This window comes from Ursus americanus, chromosome 14, assembly GCF_024610735.1.
Source record: "Ursus americanus isolate L20-20 chromosome 14, mUrsAme1.1.p, whole genome shotgun sequence".
NCBI classification, from domain to species: Eukaryota; Metazoa; Chordata; class Mammalia; order Carnivora; family Ursidae; genus Ursus; species Ursus americanus.
The window spans coordinates 7,220,687-7,238,799 of record NC_142140.1 but is presented as its reverse complement, the minus strand read 5'-3'; the positions used below and the strand labels follow the sequence as shown (position 1 = coordinate 7,238,799).

The following is an 18,113-nucleotide window of genomic DNA, read 5'->3' as shown; positions in this document are numbered from 1 at the left end:
GTGGAGGTTATAAGCATATGGGAGCTGGTGACCTGTGAAGGGGGGAAGGATGGATGGAAGATACCAAGGAAGGTATCAGGATTCCATGCTTGTGGGTGAGTGTGGAGAAAGAGCCAGGAGAAAGTCAGGGTGACCTTGGGGAGCACTGTGTGTCATGGGACCCCAGGATGGATGACCCCAGCGAGGGGCAAAGTGGGGTAGAGGATGGCAAGTCAATCAGGAAATACGAGAGCGGAAAAAGAGAGGAGGTGACGATTTGGTCAGGGCTGGAGAGAAGGAATCCTTTCTATGAGTCCTTGGGAACTGAGAGGAAAGGGCAGTTGTGGCCCCATTCCCAGGAGCCTTTGTGAAAATCCGGGGGCGGGGGGGGGGGGGATCAGGACTTGGCAAAGGGAAGGGAGGGAGTCCTGAGGCACTGGGTTGGGATGGCTAGGAGAGAGTCTTCTCAGGGGACAATCCCTCAAACCTCAGAAACTGGAAGTAGGAAGATGTCTTAGGGGTTCCGCCGCCATCCCTTGGGTGTTGTTCCAGGCTGTTTTCCCTTTTTAGTAATATTTATCCACCTGTCCATCCACACACACAGCCACGTGTGTCTCTAAGAGCAAGCCCTGGTAGCAGCCTGCCCCTCCCTGCCACAGGCACACCCCCAGCCTGGAGCCCAGAGCCAGTAGTTAGCTGCAGGTCAGAAGTTGTGTTCCCCTCCAAACAGGCATCGGGAGGCTGCCCTGAAGGGAGGGCAGAGAGGGGGCAGAAGCCCACCCACCGCCACCCCCACCGAGGGGACCTTGTGACCTACAGAGAGAAGGGGGTGCCAGAGAGAGAAACAGAAAGGACAGACCAACAGAAGCGGACTGCAAGGCTGCAAAGAGAAAAGCCAAGAGGGAAATCCGTGTTAAAAAGGAATGGGAAACAGAGACCAAGACAGGCGGGCTGAGGACCCCAGGCCAAGGCAGGGAAGAGGCCAACTGACAGAAGGAGAAGAATGGGAGGAGGATGGGGAGAGGGGAGCAGGCGAGACGGATAGGGGTGGGCTGGCAGAGGGAGGGAGGAGAGAGAGAAGGAAAGGAGAGGGGAAGAGGAGAGGGGAGAACTGGAAGGCGGGCTGGAGAGAGAACGGGGCCCAGGAGAGGAAGGCAGGGAGAGCAGCGGCGACGGCAAGGGGGAGAAGCTGCCGGGGGAGGCTGCCGGGCGGCGGCCGCGTGGGGAGCGCGCTGCTCGGGCCGGGGGGAGCGCGGGCAGGGGGCGGGGGGCGGGAGGCGGGCGGCGGGCGGCGCCCCTCCCCGGGCTGGGCGGGCTCCCGGAGCAGCGCCCCGCCCCCCGCCCGCGCGCGCTCCCGCCCTCCGTCCCTCGCTCCCCCGCCCTACCCCTTCCCCGTGTCCCTCCTCCCGCCCTCGGAAGACCGAGCGAGCGGCGAGGTTGCGGGCGAGCCGCGCGGCGCGGAGGAACCGAGGAGCCGAGGAGCCGGGAGCGCAGCGCGGCCCGAGCCCGGAGCGGCCCCGCGCCCGGAGCGCACCGGAGCGGCCGAGCTGCCCGCGCAGCCCCCGCTGCGGGCAGCGCAGCCCGGGCCGCAGGTAGGAAAGGGCGGCCGGCGTCGGGGCGCGGAGCGCAGACCCCCGGACGGTCCGGGCAGATGGGGCCGGGCGGGGTGGGGGCGGACACCCACATTCCGAACCCCGCGCCTCGTCTCGCCTGGTCTTAGGGCCGCACGGAGCAGCTCGGGACCGCCCCCACCGCCGACGTGAGCCCGGGCCATTCCCCTGGGACGCGCGGGGGGCAGGGGGACTCGCGCGAGGGGCGCGAGAGTCTCATGCCCCTTCCCTGTCGCGGAGCCCCCTTGGACTTCCTAGCTGGCTCTGGATTCTCCTAGTTGGAGCCGTCGAAGCGCCGCGTCTGTTTCTCAGGGGATTGCGGGGACCCTGGGAGTGAATAATACGAAGCGCGTTTGGGGGGCCTTGGCTACTTTTCTGTCTCAGGGTCAGATGCGCCGAGGTAGAGTCGTGCGCCTCATTTATTCTCGAAGGGCTCTGGGGCGAGCGACTTGGGGATGGGTCACCTGCTTCCCGTCCTGGGGCAGCTCGAGCTCTCAGGAAATGTTGGCTGAAAAGCATTTACCACAGCCTGGGCTGAGCGCACACTAGCTCGCACCACGCTCTCCACTCCTTTCCCCTAGGAATGTGGGGTGAGGGGAGTCCCCCAGAGGGTTTGAGGACAGTGTCCCCTTGTCGCCGCGGAAACGGTTTTCACCTTCTTGTGTCCCACATTTACTCTCCGGGGATAGGGAAAGGAAAAGTGTCCGCCACGGTTCTCACCCCAGGACAATGACCGTAGGGTCTCCGTGTCTGGTCCCTTTGTGCCCACTATCCCTACGGGTGGCACCCACAGATGCCCTGTTCTAGCTTGGCTTGGTCTTCAGACAAGGAACTTAGACCGGACAACCCTCTACTGAGACTCTTAGCTAATCTCTTCCCAAAATAGACATGGACCCCAAGGAGAAAATTGGATTTTAAAAAGCCAAATGATAAAGCCCTGTTTCTTCCTGATGTGGGGCTGGAGCTCTCCCTCCCTCTCCTAGAAACCCCAGCCTCATGCCCATGAAGAACTGGGGTGGAGGGGGAAGCACTGAGTAAAATGGCCCCTGAGCTTTGGTGACACCCCCAAAATCAGAGGCTGTCAGGCTATGTGAGTGGACTTTGGGGTCGACCTTCATTTTTCTGTGACACACAAAGTGGGTGTTTGGTGAGAGAGGAGGTGTTTGGTGAGAGGGGGTGTTAGGTGCTGGGCATTGCTTAGATTTTTCTCTCTCTCTGGGAACTTTCGGGGAAAATATATTCATAAGGGAGTCTGAAAAGACTGCCCCAACTCCCAAATTCCAGAACAAAGGAGATCAGTGGAAACTACAGGCAACTTGTACCCTCTGTCTGTCTGTCTCTCTTCGGAGTACTCTCTCTGGGAAGGGTTGACCCAGCCTCTGCTCTGGTAGGGGTCTGAGCAGTCTCAGGCCCTCCCCCAGGCGGAGGAGGAAGAGGAGATGTTGCCCCTTAGAGGTACATGTCCCAGGAGGAGTGGGAGAGACCCTTCCTCAGAGCATCCAGGGCAAAATGGCTGAGCCTCTCTTGAGTCTCAGAAATAAATTGTCAGGCAAGCAGCAAACAAAGAAAGCGCTCTCTCTCTCTCCAGCCAAGCACTGGCTCAGTGGCCAGGGCTTGGAGGACAAACAGTGAGTCCCAGGCAGGGGCACACAGCCGGGCTTATCTGGCAGAGTATCTGGAGAGTGGGGCGATCCCTAAGAACCACACAGGAGAGAGGCAGCTGCCCTGGGAGAGGAAGCAGGGACCATCTCTCTTGTGTGCAGCCCTTCGTTTCAGGGCTGGAGGTGTGGTGTGAAGTGGGTCCCCAGAAGCTCAGGGTGGAGCTGATGGGCACATCGAGAGGCCCAGAAGGAAGCAACTCAGAGGGTAAAGACGAGGAAAGAGCAAGTCCATCAAAGCCGAAAGAAGCACAATAGCTTTGTCTCTGCCGGATTTCACATGCCTGGCAATCAGGAGCTCCAAATGCCATTTGTTTATGCATGGCCCAGCACAGAGCAAGCACTTTCGAGTGTCTTACAATATAGCCTGCATGGATGGAAGGTGACAACAGTGCTGGCATGGACCGACCTGCAGTATCTTTCTATGTCATTGAGCCAAGGAGGCTCTGAAAGGTAGAGTCTGAGACCAGAACCAGCCCTGGCTGAGTTGGCTTTGAGCCGGGGTGCTGCCATTTTCTGGCCCGGTGACCTTGGGTAAGTTCTCATCCCCAGTAGAAGGAAGGAATGGAGTACTGAAAGCTCCCAGTGTGGCCGGCTCATAATTCCTATAATAACCTTATGCAGCAGGTACCGTTCTAATCCCCACTTCAGAAGGGAGGAAACTGCAGTACAGAGAGGGGAAGTGACTTGCCCAAGGTCACCCAGCTAGAAAGTGACAGGGCGGGGATCTGAACCCCGCTCTTCTGATTTCCTGGCCAACACTCTGCCCCACCGTTGGATCTCTGGGCCTCAGTTTTGACCTCCGTAGAGTGAGGTGGAAGGGTGATGGTGAGGACTGAATGGTTGACAGTGAGGCCTCTGGGTCTGCTGTCTGAGCAGTGGCTATTTCTCTACCTTCCCGGCGTATGTTAAGAGCTTGAATAAAGCACCAATGTCAGGTGGCTTCTCGCCGTCACATAAAGACACTGTTCCTAGGCTTGGCTGTGAGCTCAGCAGCTGAGACAGAGCTGTCCCAAGCCACGTGGAATTCAGAGATGGCTTTTTCCTTCCTCTCTTAGCATGCATATGCATCACAGGCCGAGTGCCAACCATTAACCCTTGCCCACTACCTCCAGCCCCGTCCGAAGTCTGTCCCCAAGTCTGTCCCCTTCGTCCTTGGGAGCAGATGGGATGCCAGAGCCCCTCCCTGTCACCTGGTCCCAGGTGTGCCCAGTTTCCTTCCCTTTGATCACCGAATTCTCACCACCCCAGCAGCCCTGTCCCTTAGCTGCAGCTGCAGTGCCAAACCCAGTTAGAGCCCCGTAATCGCCTTATTCCCCAGAAGGAAACAGAGACGTGAGTGTCAGCCTGTTTCTGCCCATGTCAGAACTGCCCCTTCAATTTCCCTGTGCGCGTCGCCTGCGCTTTTCTGTGCCCAGAGAACGGTGGACAGAGCACAGCCCCTGCCGCGGTGAAAACAACCTTGAATTGACTCCAGTTGCAAAGAGCAGCAGGGCCCCTATCGGTGAGGAGATCGCAGACATCCGCTGCTCCGCGGCATTCCCCTGCACCGGCTCCTCAAATGGGCTCACAGCCGGTGCTCCTTTCTGTCACCTTTTTGCTCCATTCCCTGAAGGTTGCTGGGAGGTGGAGGGGACGAGTGTGGTACCTAAGGGGGAAACAGCTGGGAGACCAGATATGGACCCCAAAACAGGGCTTCCCAGGAAACGTGCCTCCGTGAGCTTTGTGAAATCCAGCATCTTTGCTCGGAGCTCACCTGCAGACCTCGGGGCCAGGGGGAAGGTTGCCGTGAGAGTCAGTGGGGAGGCAGCGAATAGGAGGGGTAAGGGCTGCCTGGCATAGAAGGTAGGTGTGAACACAAGCTGTGATATTTCAGCGCAGACTTGGATTCAGTCACAAACAGCAAAAAAAGAAAAACCCCACGAAATATTGTTCCAGTGATAATATCGTCCGGAACAACAATAGCCAACCATTATTGCAAGTTGACGGTCTGCCAGGGGGTGTGCTGTGCGCTTTACTTACACCATTGCGTTTAATTTTCACAAAACCCCGTGGGGTACATGGATTGTCCCTGTGCAGATAAGGACACCGAGAAGAAGAGAGGTGAAGGCGCTTGCTGCAGGGTTGCAAGGCTAGTAAGTGGCCCCTGGAGCCCGCTCAGCCGCCTGGTGCTGACATCCCCGCCCTGGAAGAGCCCCTGGACGCTGCTCGCTTGGCAAGGACCACACGCCCCACTGTGGGGCTGCACAGTTAGAAAGCACTCCTCCCCTTTTGTTTTCCATCAGTCGAGCTTTGCCACAGCTCTGGGAGGCCAGTGGTGTTCCTTAGGGGAAGCCAAGGCATGGAGAGAGGAGTTTGTGCCCGGGGTCCCTCAGCTGCTAGGGTGCAGAATTGGGATCCGCACTCAAGTGCCCTGCGTCTTACAGCATATCTGTGAGCTAGACTTCAAGTTCATTTAAAGCTGGTTTTAATGTTGTGTACCCAGCCACCTTTCCCTAACGCTTAGGTGTCCCCCAATTTGTCGCCTACCTTCTCACTGCTCTGAAAGCCATTGAGGGTGGCCAACGAAGTCATCAGCTCCGTTTACTGTGATCTGACATGACATGAAACCAGCATCCAATTTGATGCAAGCTGCCTGCATCGAATGGCCTTCTATTTTTACCTTTGTCACAAATTGGAAATTACAAGGAGGCCAGGTCTCGCCGAGCGATTGGCTGTGGCTCTTTGAAAGCAGGGGGTGTGCCGTTAGGTGGAACGGGCCACATTAGGGTGCCAGGGGCCCTCTTGGCTGCAGGAGAAGCCCCCAGCTTCTAGGGCTGGATGGGATCCTGGTGTACAGACCAGGCTGGAGGATGCAGGAGTTGGTGGCTGTCTCGGACGGTGACCTGCAGCTCTGCCCACCTCTCAGTGCATGGTGTCTGCAGGGTCAGTGTTGCATGCCAGCTCCTGACACAGCTGAGCCCTGGCCAGAGAGACATTCAAGGTCAAAGACACCCCGAAAGACATTGACAGCAGGTTGTTTTCATGGCCTTATTGTTTGGTAAGGAGGTTCTGTCCAGGGAGAGGACAGCAGCCATGGGAGGTGGTGAGCAACAACATTTGGTATCAGTATTGCAGTTTGCCAGAACTTAGTGCTGATCAAAGTCGTCATCGGAAGAGTACTTTGCAGTTTGCAGAAAAATGATCTTGAAGCTGTTCTGTCTTTTGATCCTGTAAGTATTCCAGGGGAAGAAAATAGCGTCCTTGATATCCTGGAGAAGAATCCTCTGTCAAACAAAAAGATATTTTTTTAAAGCTAGTTTCTCATAAAGCCCAAGTCAGAATGACCTTGACTCAAATGAGATCTCTTTGTACACACGAGTACACGCACGCTTAACACTTACGTAGAATTTCATAGTTGAAGTTTGCAACAGCACCAGGGGTTCCAAGTGAAATTATTGTTGTTATTTTTGCCTTTATGATCTCCATCCTTTGGATGGGGAAACTGAGGCTCAGCAAGCCCTGGACACACTCATCCCTGACCTCTGGATTCCCAGCTTTGGGATTCACCTTTATGGAACCCAAGTCCGAATGCAGCAGGTTGCCCCTTGAGAAGGAGCCCGGGAGCCCGATCTGTGGCAGGCAGAACCGCAAGCCTGCGGACACCGATGGCAGGACTGTGTGGGAGAAAGGGCCCTGGCGTCGTTTTAGCCTTCCCTGGCGTTCTGAGCTCCAGCCAGAGGCTAACATCTTCCCGGTTATGCCGGGAGTTTGTGGAGTCTGATGTGAGCTCATTTGGCCAGGGGGCCCCCAGCGGTAGCCAGATTTCGGGGGAAAGGAAGGGATGATTTCTCTCGGGCAGTGCATGAACACAAGCATGCTTATCTAGGTGGATTTGGGTGAAAACAAATACACCAGGGGCCTCGTGAGCTTGTCTAGAAAGGTCTCAGGGCCCTGGCAACCAGGAAGGGTTTGGGCAGTATTCCTAAGTGAGCCTTGGGTTATTTGGGACCTGCTGGAGGAGCAGGCTGAGTAGTTCTGAGTCCTTTCCAGTTCAGAGGGTGGGAAAGGGGAGGGAATCAATCACTTCTTCTGGCCATTACCCCACTTCCCCTCTGCCCTTGCTGGAGATGATAAAAAATCACAAGTTCTGGGAGCTTCCTCCTGGGGTGTCAGGGGGCAAGGGTGCCTGGGAGTTTGACTCTTCCCCTCCCTGCCCGGCCAGCTAGTCCCCAGCCACCGAGTGTGGCACGTCCCCTGGGCACCAGTCCTGGGCCTCCTGAGGCTGGTGAGAAGGATGCTAGGGGATAGGGGCTACGGTCCCCTCGGCCAGAGGAGGACCTGGAGGCTGAGGGAGGTGGAGTCACTTATCCTGGCTTGCACAGCCGAGTTTGAACCCAAGCCTTGCGGATACCAACCCCCAGGTGCCTTTTCATGCTACCCTCTGCCTCTGGGAAGCACCTGAGTGGAGGTCACAGTGGAGGAGACAGGGGCTTGGACTCACTGAGGCAGAATGTCAACCATACAAAATAAAAGCAGCCAAAGCCAAAGGCTCCCATGCCCTTGATTCTGGGGTCCAGCTCCCCTGCTGCCCGGGTCCCTTTGCTCCTCTGCTCCCATGTCGGATGTTTTCAGAACTTGAGATCGAGGTCTCACCTATGATTTAAAATAAAAAAAAGGGAGCTTGGGAACGGGGAAGAAGTTGTCCTACCAAAGAGTATTATGTGGAGATGGAATTTAAACGCATACATTTTTAACAGGTTGGTAGCCAATGATCAGATAGCTACAAGCCCTTCCTGGCCTTTGAGCTCTGGCTGTGATCCAGGCACTGAGCTGAGGACTTGACAAGCACTGCTCTAGGATCCTCCATAAGGAAACTGAGGCCCAGGGAGCTCACGTGGTTGCCCAGGGTCGCCCCACTGACGCGCCGCAGAATTGCAACTCACGTCTAGGTCTGCGGGACCCTGAGGCCTGGGCTTGCACTCTGGGCAGAACTCGGAGCTTGCAGGGGATAAAGGGCAGGGTCCTTCCCCTCTCTGGACTTCGCTTTCTCAGTCCTTAAAGCCAAGGGATTTGGACTGGACTGGACTGGACTATGGGCTGCTCCGCAAGCCCGGCGCCGGCTCTCCAGGCAGGGGATGGGTGGCTGCACGCCCCGCTTCCTCCTCCATTTCCCCCATAATAGCCTCCCGAGACTAATGACTGGGGAAGATAAGAGCCCTTTCTCCAAATGGCAGTGAATGCCGCTAATGACAGAGCAGATGCAGCACTGTTAATTATCCCGTGGGTATTAAATGAAAATGCCAACCCGGGATGAGTTTAATAGTGCCGCTGGGCTGGCCGTGGCTATGCCGAAAAGCAGTGCCAGGGACTGGGGCCGAGGCAGAACCGCCCCCTCCCCAGCCCCGGGACCAAGACAGAAGCCACAAAGCCTGTCCATATTGGTGACCTCCCCAGCGTGGGGTCCAACAGCAGCTCCTTGGAGTTAGGAATGTTGGTGGCCACTCTGGGAGACCTCTGGGGGCCTGGACAAGTTACCTCCAGGGGCAGAGGTGGGCAAACAACGGGGCCAAGTGAAATTTTGAGCACCTTCTGTATGCCACGTCCTACCGTGATTTGTGGAGACAAATCAAGCATTGTTTCTGGCCTTCGATGAGCTGCTTACAGTCAAAACTGTACATTCCCTACAAGCAGGAATGCTGTGTCTTCTGGCGTCTCTAGGGCCCAAAATAGTGGGACACATCGTCGGTACTTACCTCTTGCTTTTTATGACCTACAAGGCTTCTTCAATGAGAGCCAGAGGACACAAGTGGGGGCCAGAGCGCATTCAGCCATGGGCCGAGAATGAGGCATGACAGGCTGCGGACCGGCCCTCTTCTCCGGGCACACCAACCCGGCCTTCCTGGACAGCTGGACTTTCCACCTGCTGCACGGCCATGGACAACCCTTTTGCCTTCTGTGCCTCAGTTTACACATCTGCAAAATGGGGGAGAGTCAGGGCTGTGATGGCTGCAGGCAAAACTGTGTCTCCTAGCCAACCCCAGCTCCGAACCTGAGGGTTGCGGAGATTGCATAAACATCTGAAAAGTGACATTCTGGTGGGCAATTCAGCAGAAGGAGAGAGTTTGGTCACTAAAGATAACTTCTGGTTCTTCTTGGGAATTTTGGATGTCACTCAGCTTCCATCTGCTCTCCAGTGGCTCCAGGCCCCTGCCTCCTGGACCTGGAGAACTGTTTCTTAGGTTTTTCTAGGCCAGAGAAAGTTACAAGATCCCCTCATTTCAGATACCCCTGTGTTACAGATGAGTAAACTGAGGCCCAGAGGGGAGGAGCCCTAGGGCCACAGGCGCTAGGACCCAAAGCTTCTAACCCCTAACCCAGTGCTCTTTCCCCTGCCCCAAGCCAGCCCAGCTCCACTGTTGAGAAATTATTAAATAGAGTTGGTGAAAGGACTCTGGTTGCCGTGACAACGGAGCCTGTGTCCTCAGGAGATAATGGCGTTGTACAGGCAGAGCGATGTGTGTTGAATGCTGATTCGGGACCCGCTGGAGCGAGTGAGCAAGCGTGCAGGGAGGACTGTGTCTGGGGTTTGAGCTCCCCCAAGAAGGAGACTCGGTCTGGGTGGGTGGGGACAGCTGCGGGGGACACTTGCTTCACCTAGTTCCATCCTTCCCACTGCCTCGGCAGAGAGGGATAATTACCTGCCCTTCGTGGAGGCACGAAGTAAGGCGAAGACAGGTGACATCCAGGTCACACAGCCAGGCGCGAGGTGGAGCTGGGATCTCAACTTCACACTGGTGTCGGAAATCTAGGCCCCGGGGAAGGGCCCGGAGGGGCACCTGGAGAGGATGGGCGGTGGGTGGGATAGTGAACCAGAAGGGAGCCAGCTCTGAGCCCTGCACTCAGGGCACCTCGACCCCTCTAAAGACTGCTGAAGAGAGTGCTTGTGGGAATTCGGATGGGACAGGGATGACAATTCCAGCCCAGGAAGAGTGGGGAAATAGTATGGCAAGGTAGCTGCCCATACCAACTTTGGAGCCAAAGTCCAATCCCGCCCTGCCACTTCCTAGCTGCGTGACCCTGGACAAGTCACTTTACCTGTCTGAAACTCCAGGTCTTCATCTGCAAAACAGGGACAATAACAGACTTCCCTCATAGGATTGTTCTAAGACCAAATAAGGTAAGGTAGCTAGAGCGTCAGACCCGGCTCCTGAGCAAGCGGCAGTAGCTCTGATGATTAACCCCGAGAGCAGCGGCTAGGAGAAGGAGCTGCTCCCAACCGTGTGTCAGCTTGAAATTTGTGGTGTTAGACAAGCGCAACTGGCGAAAATGAGGATAAGGACGATGCCTAACAGAGCTCTGCATTCTGGGCTAGTGAATATCAGTGGAACAGATGAACAGCCCCCATCACCAAAAATATACATCAATATTTTGCATTTGGAAAGCATGATTGATGTACCTAAAAGTGTGCTGTGTGCTGTCCCTAAAAGCCCATGTGCGAACCACGCTGGGGGAAATTGCCTTTTCTCTCTGCCAGCTATCTAAATGACCCCGTGCTGTAAACCCTTTTGGAAAATAAATACTCTCACCCACGCTCTTTCAATTCTCCCTCCGGCACAGCTGGTGCAAAATATTTACTCCCCTCATTGGGGATTGGAGAGCATGGGGTTAACACCCCGAGAAACCCCAAAGTGCATCATTTGCATGCTGGCAAAGATGTGGTGGAGCTGGCAGACAGGCCCACTCCTTTTGGGAAGCAGAAAGAGGGTGCCGGACTCAGGCACTGGGCTGTTGTAAAAGCCATGGTGAGAGCTGGGATCCCGAAGACTCGGGTGCAAGCAACCATTTTGCTTGTTCCCGCAAACCTGTCTGAGCAAATCCACCCCCAGAGATAGCAACCTGTTTCTGGATTCCCAGAGAGGGAGGTCATTTGTTCTCTGCCGATCCTGGGGCTGGATGACAGGGTGTGAAGCAATAAGCCTGAGGACCTCGGACTCCGGAGAGGGGTCAGGGGGACTCGTTCAGTGGCCACATGAAGACGGCTGACATTTAACCAGGATTTGAAAGAATGTGCTAATTGCAGGAAAGGTACACACATCCACTTCGGGAATCGTGTTTAATGAACGATTTGCTCTGAGATTTTGGTTTGATCAGCGTTTCCCGGTGGCTGGCACCGTTCCCTTCTATTGATTGCTTATAGGTTAAGATAACTGTGGCATTCTGCCCGGGACTTTTCCCCATAGCTATCAAAAACAAAACAAAACAAATTATATTAGCCCTAATAAAGTTATTTATGATAGTATCTGCCAGGTAGCAAGCATTTTACTCTGTACCAGGTTCTGTGTTAAACCACTTTACGTATTATCTCATTTAATCCTCATAGTAGCTAAATGTAGGTATCATCACCTCTGTCTTAGAGAGGATGGGGGACTAACCCATGGTCACACAGCATCAGAGGGTTTTCTTGCCCTTAACCACTCCCCTGTTCTGCCTGCCCCTGTCCGTATACCCTTTGACAGCCCCAGCCGAAGGTGTTCGTGAGTGTGTTCATTGGCCATGGACTTCAAATGTGCTCAGTGAAAATCCCATTTTCCCAAACAGGTAGGTTTTTCTTGCTGCCTGTGATTTTTCACTTTACAAAGAAGGGGAGGTTCATACTATAAAGATTCCTTTAGAAGGCTAAGTGAATGAATCAAGAACAGCTGTGTTGGCTAAAGTGAGCATTCATTTGAGTCTTTTAAAAATAAAATCAGCTTTCTCTTGTGGGAAATATTCGAGACCCTGGAATCTGACCCTTAATCAATTCCAAAAATACACACCCTCCTCATTCTTGCAAAATATTCTAAAGCAGCGTCTCTCAACGTTGTTTTAAAATCCCACTGAGCTTGTATTAAGAGAACAATAGGATTTGTTGTTTCCCAGATATAAAATTACAATTACAATACTGAATGTAGTTTTTTTTTGTTTTTGATCGCTACCATCCCCAAGAATTGTGTCCATCTCCTAGAGAAGGAGAAAGAGTAACTTTGTCCTTCTACCACTTAGAAGAGCTTTCTGGAGTGATGAGATCGCAAACTCAAGGTCCACCGAGAGCCAGGCAGGTCAAAGAAATGAGTCAAGAGATCAGGGACAAGATAATAGTCGTGGCGGGACTTACAATAAACTGGTCAGCACATACCTACCCCCTCCCCGCGTTACCGGCAAGTTCAAGTTTTGAAATTCTGAGCCCACTCAACCAAACACATACAGGGGACCCACTCGGCCCCCGCAGGCCATCAGGGTGAGATCCCTGCGGGTTTTTATTGTGACTTTGTGTGATCTTGACTCAGAGAGTTTATCTTCGGGGCTTCAGTGTGCTCATCTCTAGAACGGAGCCGGGAAAGCCCACGGAGTTGGAAATGGAGCCCCAGGTGTGGACCCCTGATCATGAACTAAGCGATGCCCGCCGCCCCCGCCGCCCCCACCCCCGAAGGGCTACTCTGACGCCCGTCAGCTCTCCGTGTAGGCGTCAGCTCTCCGTGTAGGCGGCGGGCCTGCGTGTGGCTTACTGCAGATTATCATTTAGTCCAGCCCGTCCCTGCAGGACTGTGGTGTTCTTTTTCCCCCAATCTGGGTTTGGAAAGGGCGTTTATCCTAACGCCCTTCAGAGTCCTTCAAGCACGTCTTGAACAGAAGAGAGCAGTGATTTAACCCGCGGGTTTTCTTACAAGTGTGTCTTAAAAGGCAAAGAGTGATGTGAAAGAATGCCGGGTGGTCAGCGCGTCGCTCTCATTTCCTGACCTGAATGAATCCTTTCTGACTGCGTGAGCCGGGGCCTGTGCAGAGGCAGCCCCTGGAGCGCCTTGCTGCGAAATTGCACACCCCCGGCCAAGGAAGGGAGGACGAAAGGCGTAGCCTGGAACAGGACGGCCAGGGCCCTGAGGCCTGTGCCCGGCACAGGGTACCTCGCAGTAGGTGCCTCGAGCTGTCCGGAAGGCACAGACCAGTGGGCTGGCCCCAGTGAATCCAGTTACACCAGAGGGAGGGAGCCAGCCGGGCAGACCCTGCGGCCTGGGTCCGGGGTCACAGCTCCTCAACCACTCAAGACCGTGGGCTCTGCCAACCACGTTTCCTCCTGCTAAAATACAGGCCCCCTCCTTCGTTGGGTTGTCCGGAGGCTACCGTGAGATCAGAGCAGAGCCTAGCGCAGCCCACAGGAAAGGGACAGCACCCCATCTCCCCTCCCTCCACTGTCCTTATTTTTTTCTTTTTCCTTCCGTCTTCCTCCTGTACCCCTGCTCTCACCTCTCTGCTACTCCCTGACCCTCCGGTTTTCTTTGCTCTCCTTTCTTTTTATTTTATTTTATTTTATTTTATTTTATTTTATTTTATTTTATTTTATTTTAATGTTTTTTAATGTAAAGTTCGATGATTCATTAGTTGTGTATAACACCCAGTGCACCATGCAATACGTGCCCTCCTTACTACCCATCACCGGCCTATCCCATTCCCCCACCCCCTCCCCTCTGAAGCCCTCAGTTTGTTTCTCAGAGTCCACAGTCTCTCATGCTTCATTCCCCCTTCTGATTACCCCCCCTTTCTTTATCCCTTTCTTCCCCTACCGATCTTCCTAGTCCCTTTGTTCCATAGATGAGAGAAACCATATGATAATTCTCTTTCTCTTCTTGACTTATTTCACTCTTTGCTCTCCTTTCTCCTCCTCCTTCCCGCCTTCCTCGCTCCGTCCCTCCCCGCTCCTCAGCACCCACAGAGGGCTGGACTCTGGGCCCTGGGCGCCTGCAGGAGCAGCGGTGTCCAGGCTCTCCGTAAGGGAAGTGCTCAGGAACCCACTACCGGAGTGCGCTCGTGTCCTCCCAGTCCTGGGACCTCACGGTGGCACCTGAGCTGGCTGCAGTGGGAGCATTTACACCCCAGAACCAGCCTTCCGTTCGCTTTCCTGAGGGCGCACTTGTAAACCCAGCACCCTGCTGCTTCGGAGACCAGTGCCACCTTCCCCACAGCAGACGTTTCTTGAGGACTTATAACAACATCCCCTGTCACAGAGAGGGACAGAGTGACAGATGGGGAGGGAAGGTGGAACTCAGCATAGCACACAGGCATTTATCGCTATTTGAGCGACTGTGAGGAAACAGGGCAAGTTGAAGACCCAGGTCCCATCTGTGTGGGGGGGACATTGTAGCTGGGGAGATAAGACTGGATAGTCATTAGTCAGGATGCAAGTCACATTGTGAATAGTGGCAAGGCCTTCCCCTTCAACCCCACCTTGATCTCAGCTCCAGTGCTGTCCTCTCACCCACCTTCTCCCCAGGCTCCTGCCAAGTCATCATCAGATCAAATCTCCCCACTTTAAAAGGCTTCAGTGGCTCCCAAGTTCCCCCCAGTGCCTAAGGTGGGGAAGAGCGGTTAGAAGTGTGGGCTCTGGAATCTGCTTTACTGCTTTGAGCCTCAGTTTCCACATTCGTGCCGTGGCGTGTGGTGAGAGGTAAATATGATCATCTGGACCTTAAACACATTAAGCACGTAAACGTGCAGTGTGGTCTCCGCTCTTATTACAGGATACAGTGCACCCCTTTTTCCTGCCTTCAAAGCCCTTTACTCCTTTCCACCTCTCCAGCCATGCTCCTTAAATCACCCCAGCTTCTAGCCAGCCATGCCAGGCTCCTCACTGGCCCTAAGTGCATTATGCATTTTCCCCCTGTTCTCTCTGCCCAGAATGGACCAGCAGCTAGGCTTGGGGTAAGGCAAGGATCCCAGTCCTGCTTTCTCTGGCTGTGGTTATAAAGAGAACCTCCCTGCTTCTGTACCCTCTGTCAGGGGACACAGGGCCATTCTCTCCCAGTTGCCTGCCAAGAGGGCCATCCCTCCTACTGTGAGCTGATGAAGAATTTATCCCATGGATGCTGGTTACCTGTGGCCCAGCCGTCCCGAGAGCTCCCGGCTGTCCGTCCCGGGAGCTCAGTGGCAGCAGGCCCAGACTCCGACTGGCATCTTCATTCCCCTACACCTGGTGTGGACCGGCTACCGGGGTGTGCACGGTCCATGCGGACTAGATTGGATTGAAAATCGCCTTGACAAGAGGAGGTGCTCAGTCGGGCTTTGCAGACAATTAGGGGCCAGGGCAGATGTTAGCAAACCAGTGATGGTGTGACCTTGACTCTCAGGATGAGATGAGATGAGGACGCACATCAGAAGGGGCGCTAGAAGGCATGGTCTGGCTCCTCTCCTAGCACACGGAGGAGAACCAAGGCACAGAAAGCAGAGGGGCCTGGCTGCAACTCACACAGCTGGTAATGTGCGGAGTGGATTCCCACACGGGGCCCGTGACTCCAGAGTCTCCAGCTGGCCATGCTCCCTCTTTGCCCTGTAGACGTGGCCCGAAGGCAGGCCTCCTGGCTGCAGGGCCCATATGTGCAGTTGGAGGAGAGCTGGGCACTCCCCAGGGGGATTACCACCCCTTGGGGCTGGCTGCTCCCCAGGTGACTCTAATTAGAGCCTCTAGCCCCTGGGGCCTGGGGAGAGCTGCTCAGCTTGGATCCCATGTGGCCTCTTGTTGGCTCCTGGGACACTGGCAGTTTTGGCCAATACGGCCATGGAGACAAGTTAGCCTCTTAGGGAGCCAGAAGTCAGCAGCCTCCCTTGGGTTTCTTAAAAAGAGCGGCAGGCCTTGTCCCTGTGGGGGTTTGTCCTGGAGGGAGTTGCTTGCTGGAAATGGGCCACTCTTACACACCCTAAAGGTGGGGTTTGGGGGTTCCACTGGTATCCCACTAGGGAGAGCAGAATAGAGTGTTTATTATTATTATTATTTTAAGATTTTATTTATTTATATGACAGAGAGACAGCCAGCGAGAGAGGGAACACAAGCAGGGGGAGTGGGAGAGGAAGAAGCAGGCTCCCAGCGGAGGAGCCTGATGTGGGGCTCGATCCCAGAACACTGGGATCACACCCTGAGCGGAAGGCAGACGCTTAACGACTGCGCCACCCAGGTGCCCCAGAATAGAGTGTTTGAGAGCACGGATGCAGGAGCGCAGCTGCCTGGGTTCCTCTTAGCTCCCCTTGCTCCTAGCTGTGAGACCTTTGGCAAGCCACCTTAACCTCTCTGTGCCTCAGGTGATCCATCAGTAAACGGGGAAGGAATGAGAATAGTTAATACACATAAATCAATTAGAGCTACCCTGGCATGTTAGTAAGTGCTGGGCTCACTTCCTTCCTGCGCTCTGAGCTCTTCTTTTTTTCTTTCCTTCTTTGTTAATGAAAAGTTGCGGAGTTTTTTCCTGTGTGCTACCACAAAAGAAAGAGAAGCTCGAAATAAACTCCTGGAGTTTATTTCACAGTTAGATGGGTCTGTTAAGCCTCTAGCAGTTATAAAGCTGATTTTTTTTTTTTCTCACTCTGGTTGTTGGGGGTGGGCGGGTGCATTCTCTAGCCTTCTACATTCTGGCTTTGGGGGCATCCCAGAAAACCAGAATTCCAGGCTCTCAGAGGCTGCAAGCACATCTCTTCCCCTCAGAACCCAGCAGGAAGGCTTGAATAAGTGGTAAGCCTACACCTAAAGGCTTCAGAGAACTTCACACAAGCCCATGGCTGACAGGCACCTGCTGGGGGAGCGGATACCACCAGACTGTGAGTCAGAGGGCCTGGGTTAAATCCTGTGTGACCTTGGACAGGTCACTTGACCTCTCTGAGCCTCAGTACCATCATCTGAAAAATGGAACCAGTAATCATTTCAGTTGTAATGTATTTAGCACTTGCTGGGCCGGGCACAGTACTAGAAAATTCAAATCCAGTCCTCACACCATGAAGTGGTTACTTTTGGCTCCATTTCCTGATGAGGAAACGAACACTTTGAGAAAATAAGTAACTTACTTGAAAGTCACAGTGGTATTGTGTTGTGAAGCGTAGGTATTCAATAGATGCTCTTAAGAAATGCACCTGGGTCTGCAAATCACCTCTCAGGTATGTTGAGGCAGGTGAGGAGTTTGTGCCAAGATGTGGAGCTCCTTTCCTTCATCTCTTGAGTATGAGTGTGTAATGAGCTGAGAATTGGGGTGGCAGGGGTCTCCAGGAATCATACCGTTTGTGTCCTGTGTGACCTTGGGCCAGCCACCAGCCCTCTCTGGGCCTTGTTCTTCATCTGTAGACTGCTGGTATAGACCAGGGGTACCAGTGTGGCAGAGAACAAGTCTGGAGCGGGAAGGAGGCTGCATAGGTCCTGGCCCTAAGTCCAGTGGCTGAGGGTCCAAGGAGAAGGATCTTCCGTCTAGACCTGTGGCGTCCAGTTTGCCCGCAGCTCACACCCTGGCAAAGTTTGAGTTCTTGCTCCCAGACTCAGGTCTCTGAGACCGAAGTCCTGAGGCCTCAGAGACCCTCTCCAGCTGTCCCTTTGCCATCAGAGCACCTTCTCCAGGGATTCCTCCCTAACCTTCAGGGCAGGTGTCAAAGGCTACTCATAGCACCTGCGTCTACCTGTCTGCTTCCATCCTCCCTCTGACCTTCTGCACGCGATTATCAGCTATTAATTGGTCCTCCTATTTGTGCAATGGTTTTCAATTACAAAGCACTTCCCCGGCCATTTATGTCTTTGAATAGCAATCGAAGCTGCTGTTTATTAAGCACTTCCTGTGCACCAGGCCCTCTGCTCTCACCAGCCTCTTCCCATGCATTATCTTGATTCGGAGTTTCACAACTGTCCTGTGGAGTACAGGAGTCCGAAATTACCGATGAGGAAACTGATACTCAAGCATGCTAAATATCTAGCCCCTGGTCATACAGGGACTGGAATCAAGCTCTGTGAAGTAATCAGGGCCATCCCTAAGCTACAGCTTCCAAAGCTTCCATGTGTACCCGAATCACTGGGACTTTGTTAAAATGCAGCTTCTGATCCCATGGG

The 18,113-nt window shown here is 54.2% G+C and overlaps 1 protein-coding gene across 2 annotated transcripts in view; it reads left to right on the top strand.

Moving 5' to 3' along the window:
* Nucleotides 1–1,383: 1,383 nt before the first annotated feature.
* Nucleotides 1,384–18,113, top strand: part of SLC6A1 (solute carrier family 6 member 1) — a 43,697-nt gene continuing 26,967 nt past the window's right edge. For both annotated transcript variants that reach the window (XM_087866779.1, XM_045808241.2), the window contains exon 1: nucleotides 1,384–1,571. The gene's annotated coding sequence lies outside the window, so the exon portion shown is untranslated. The remainder of the gene's footprint in view (nucleotides 1,572–18,113) is intronic.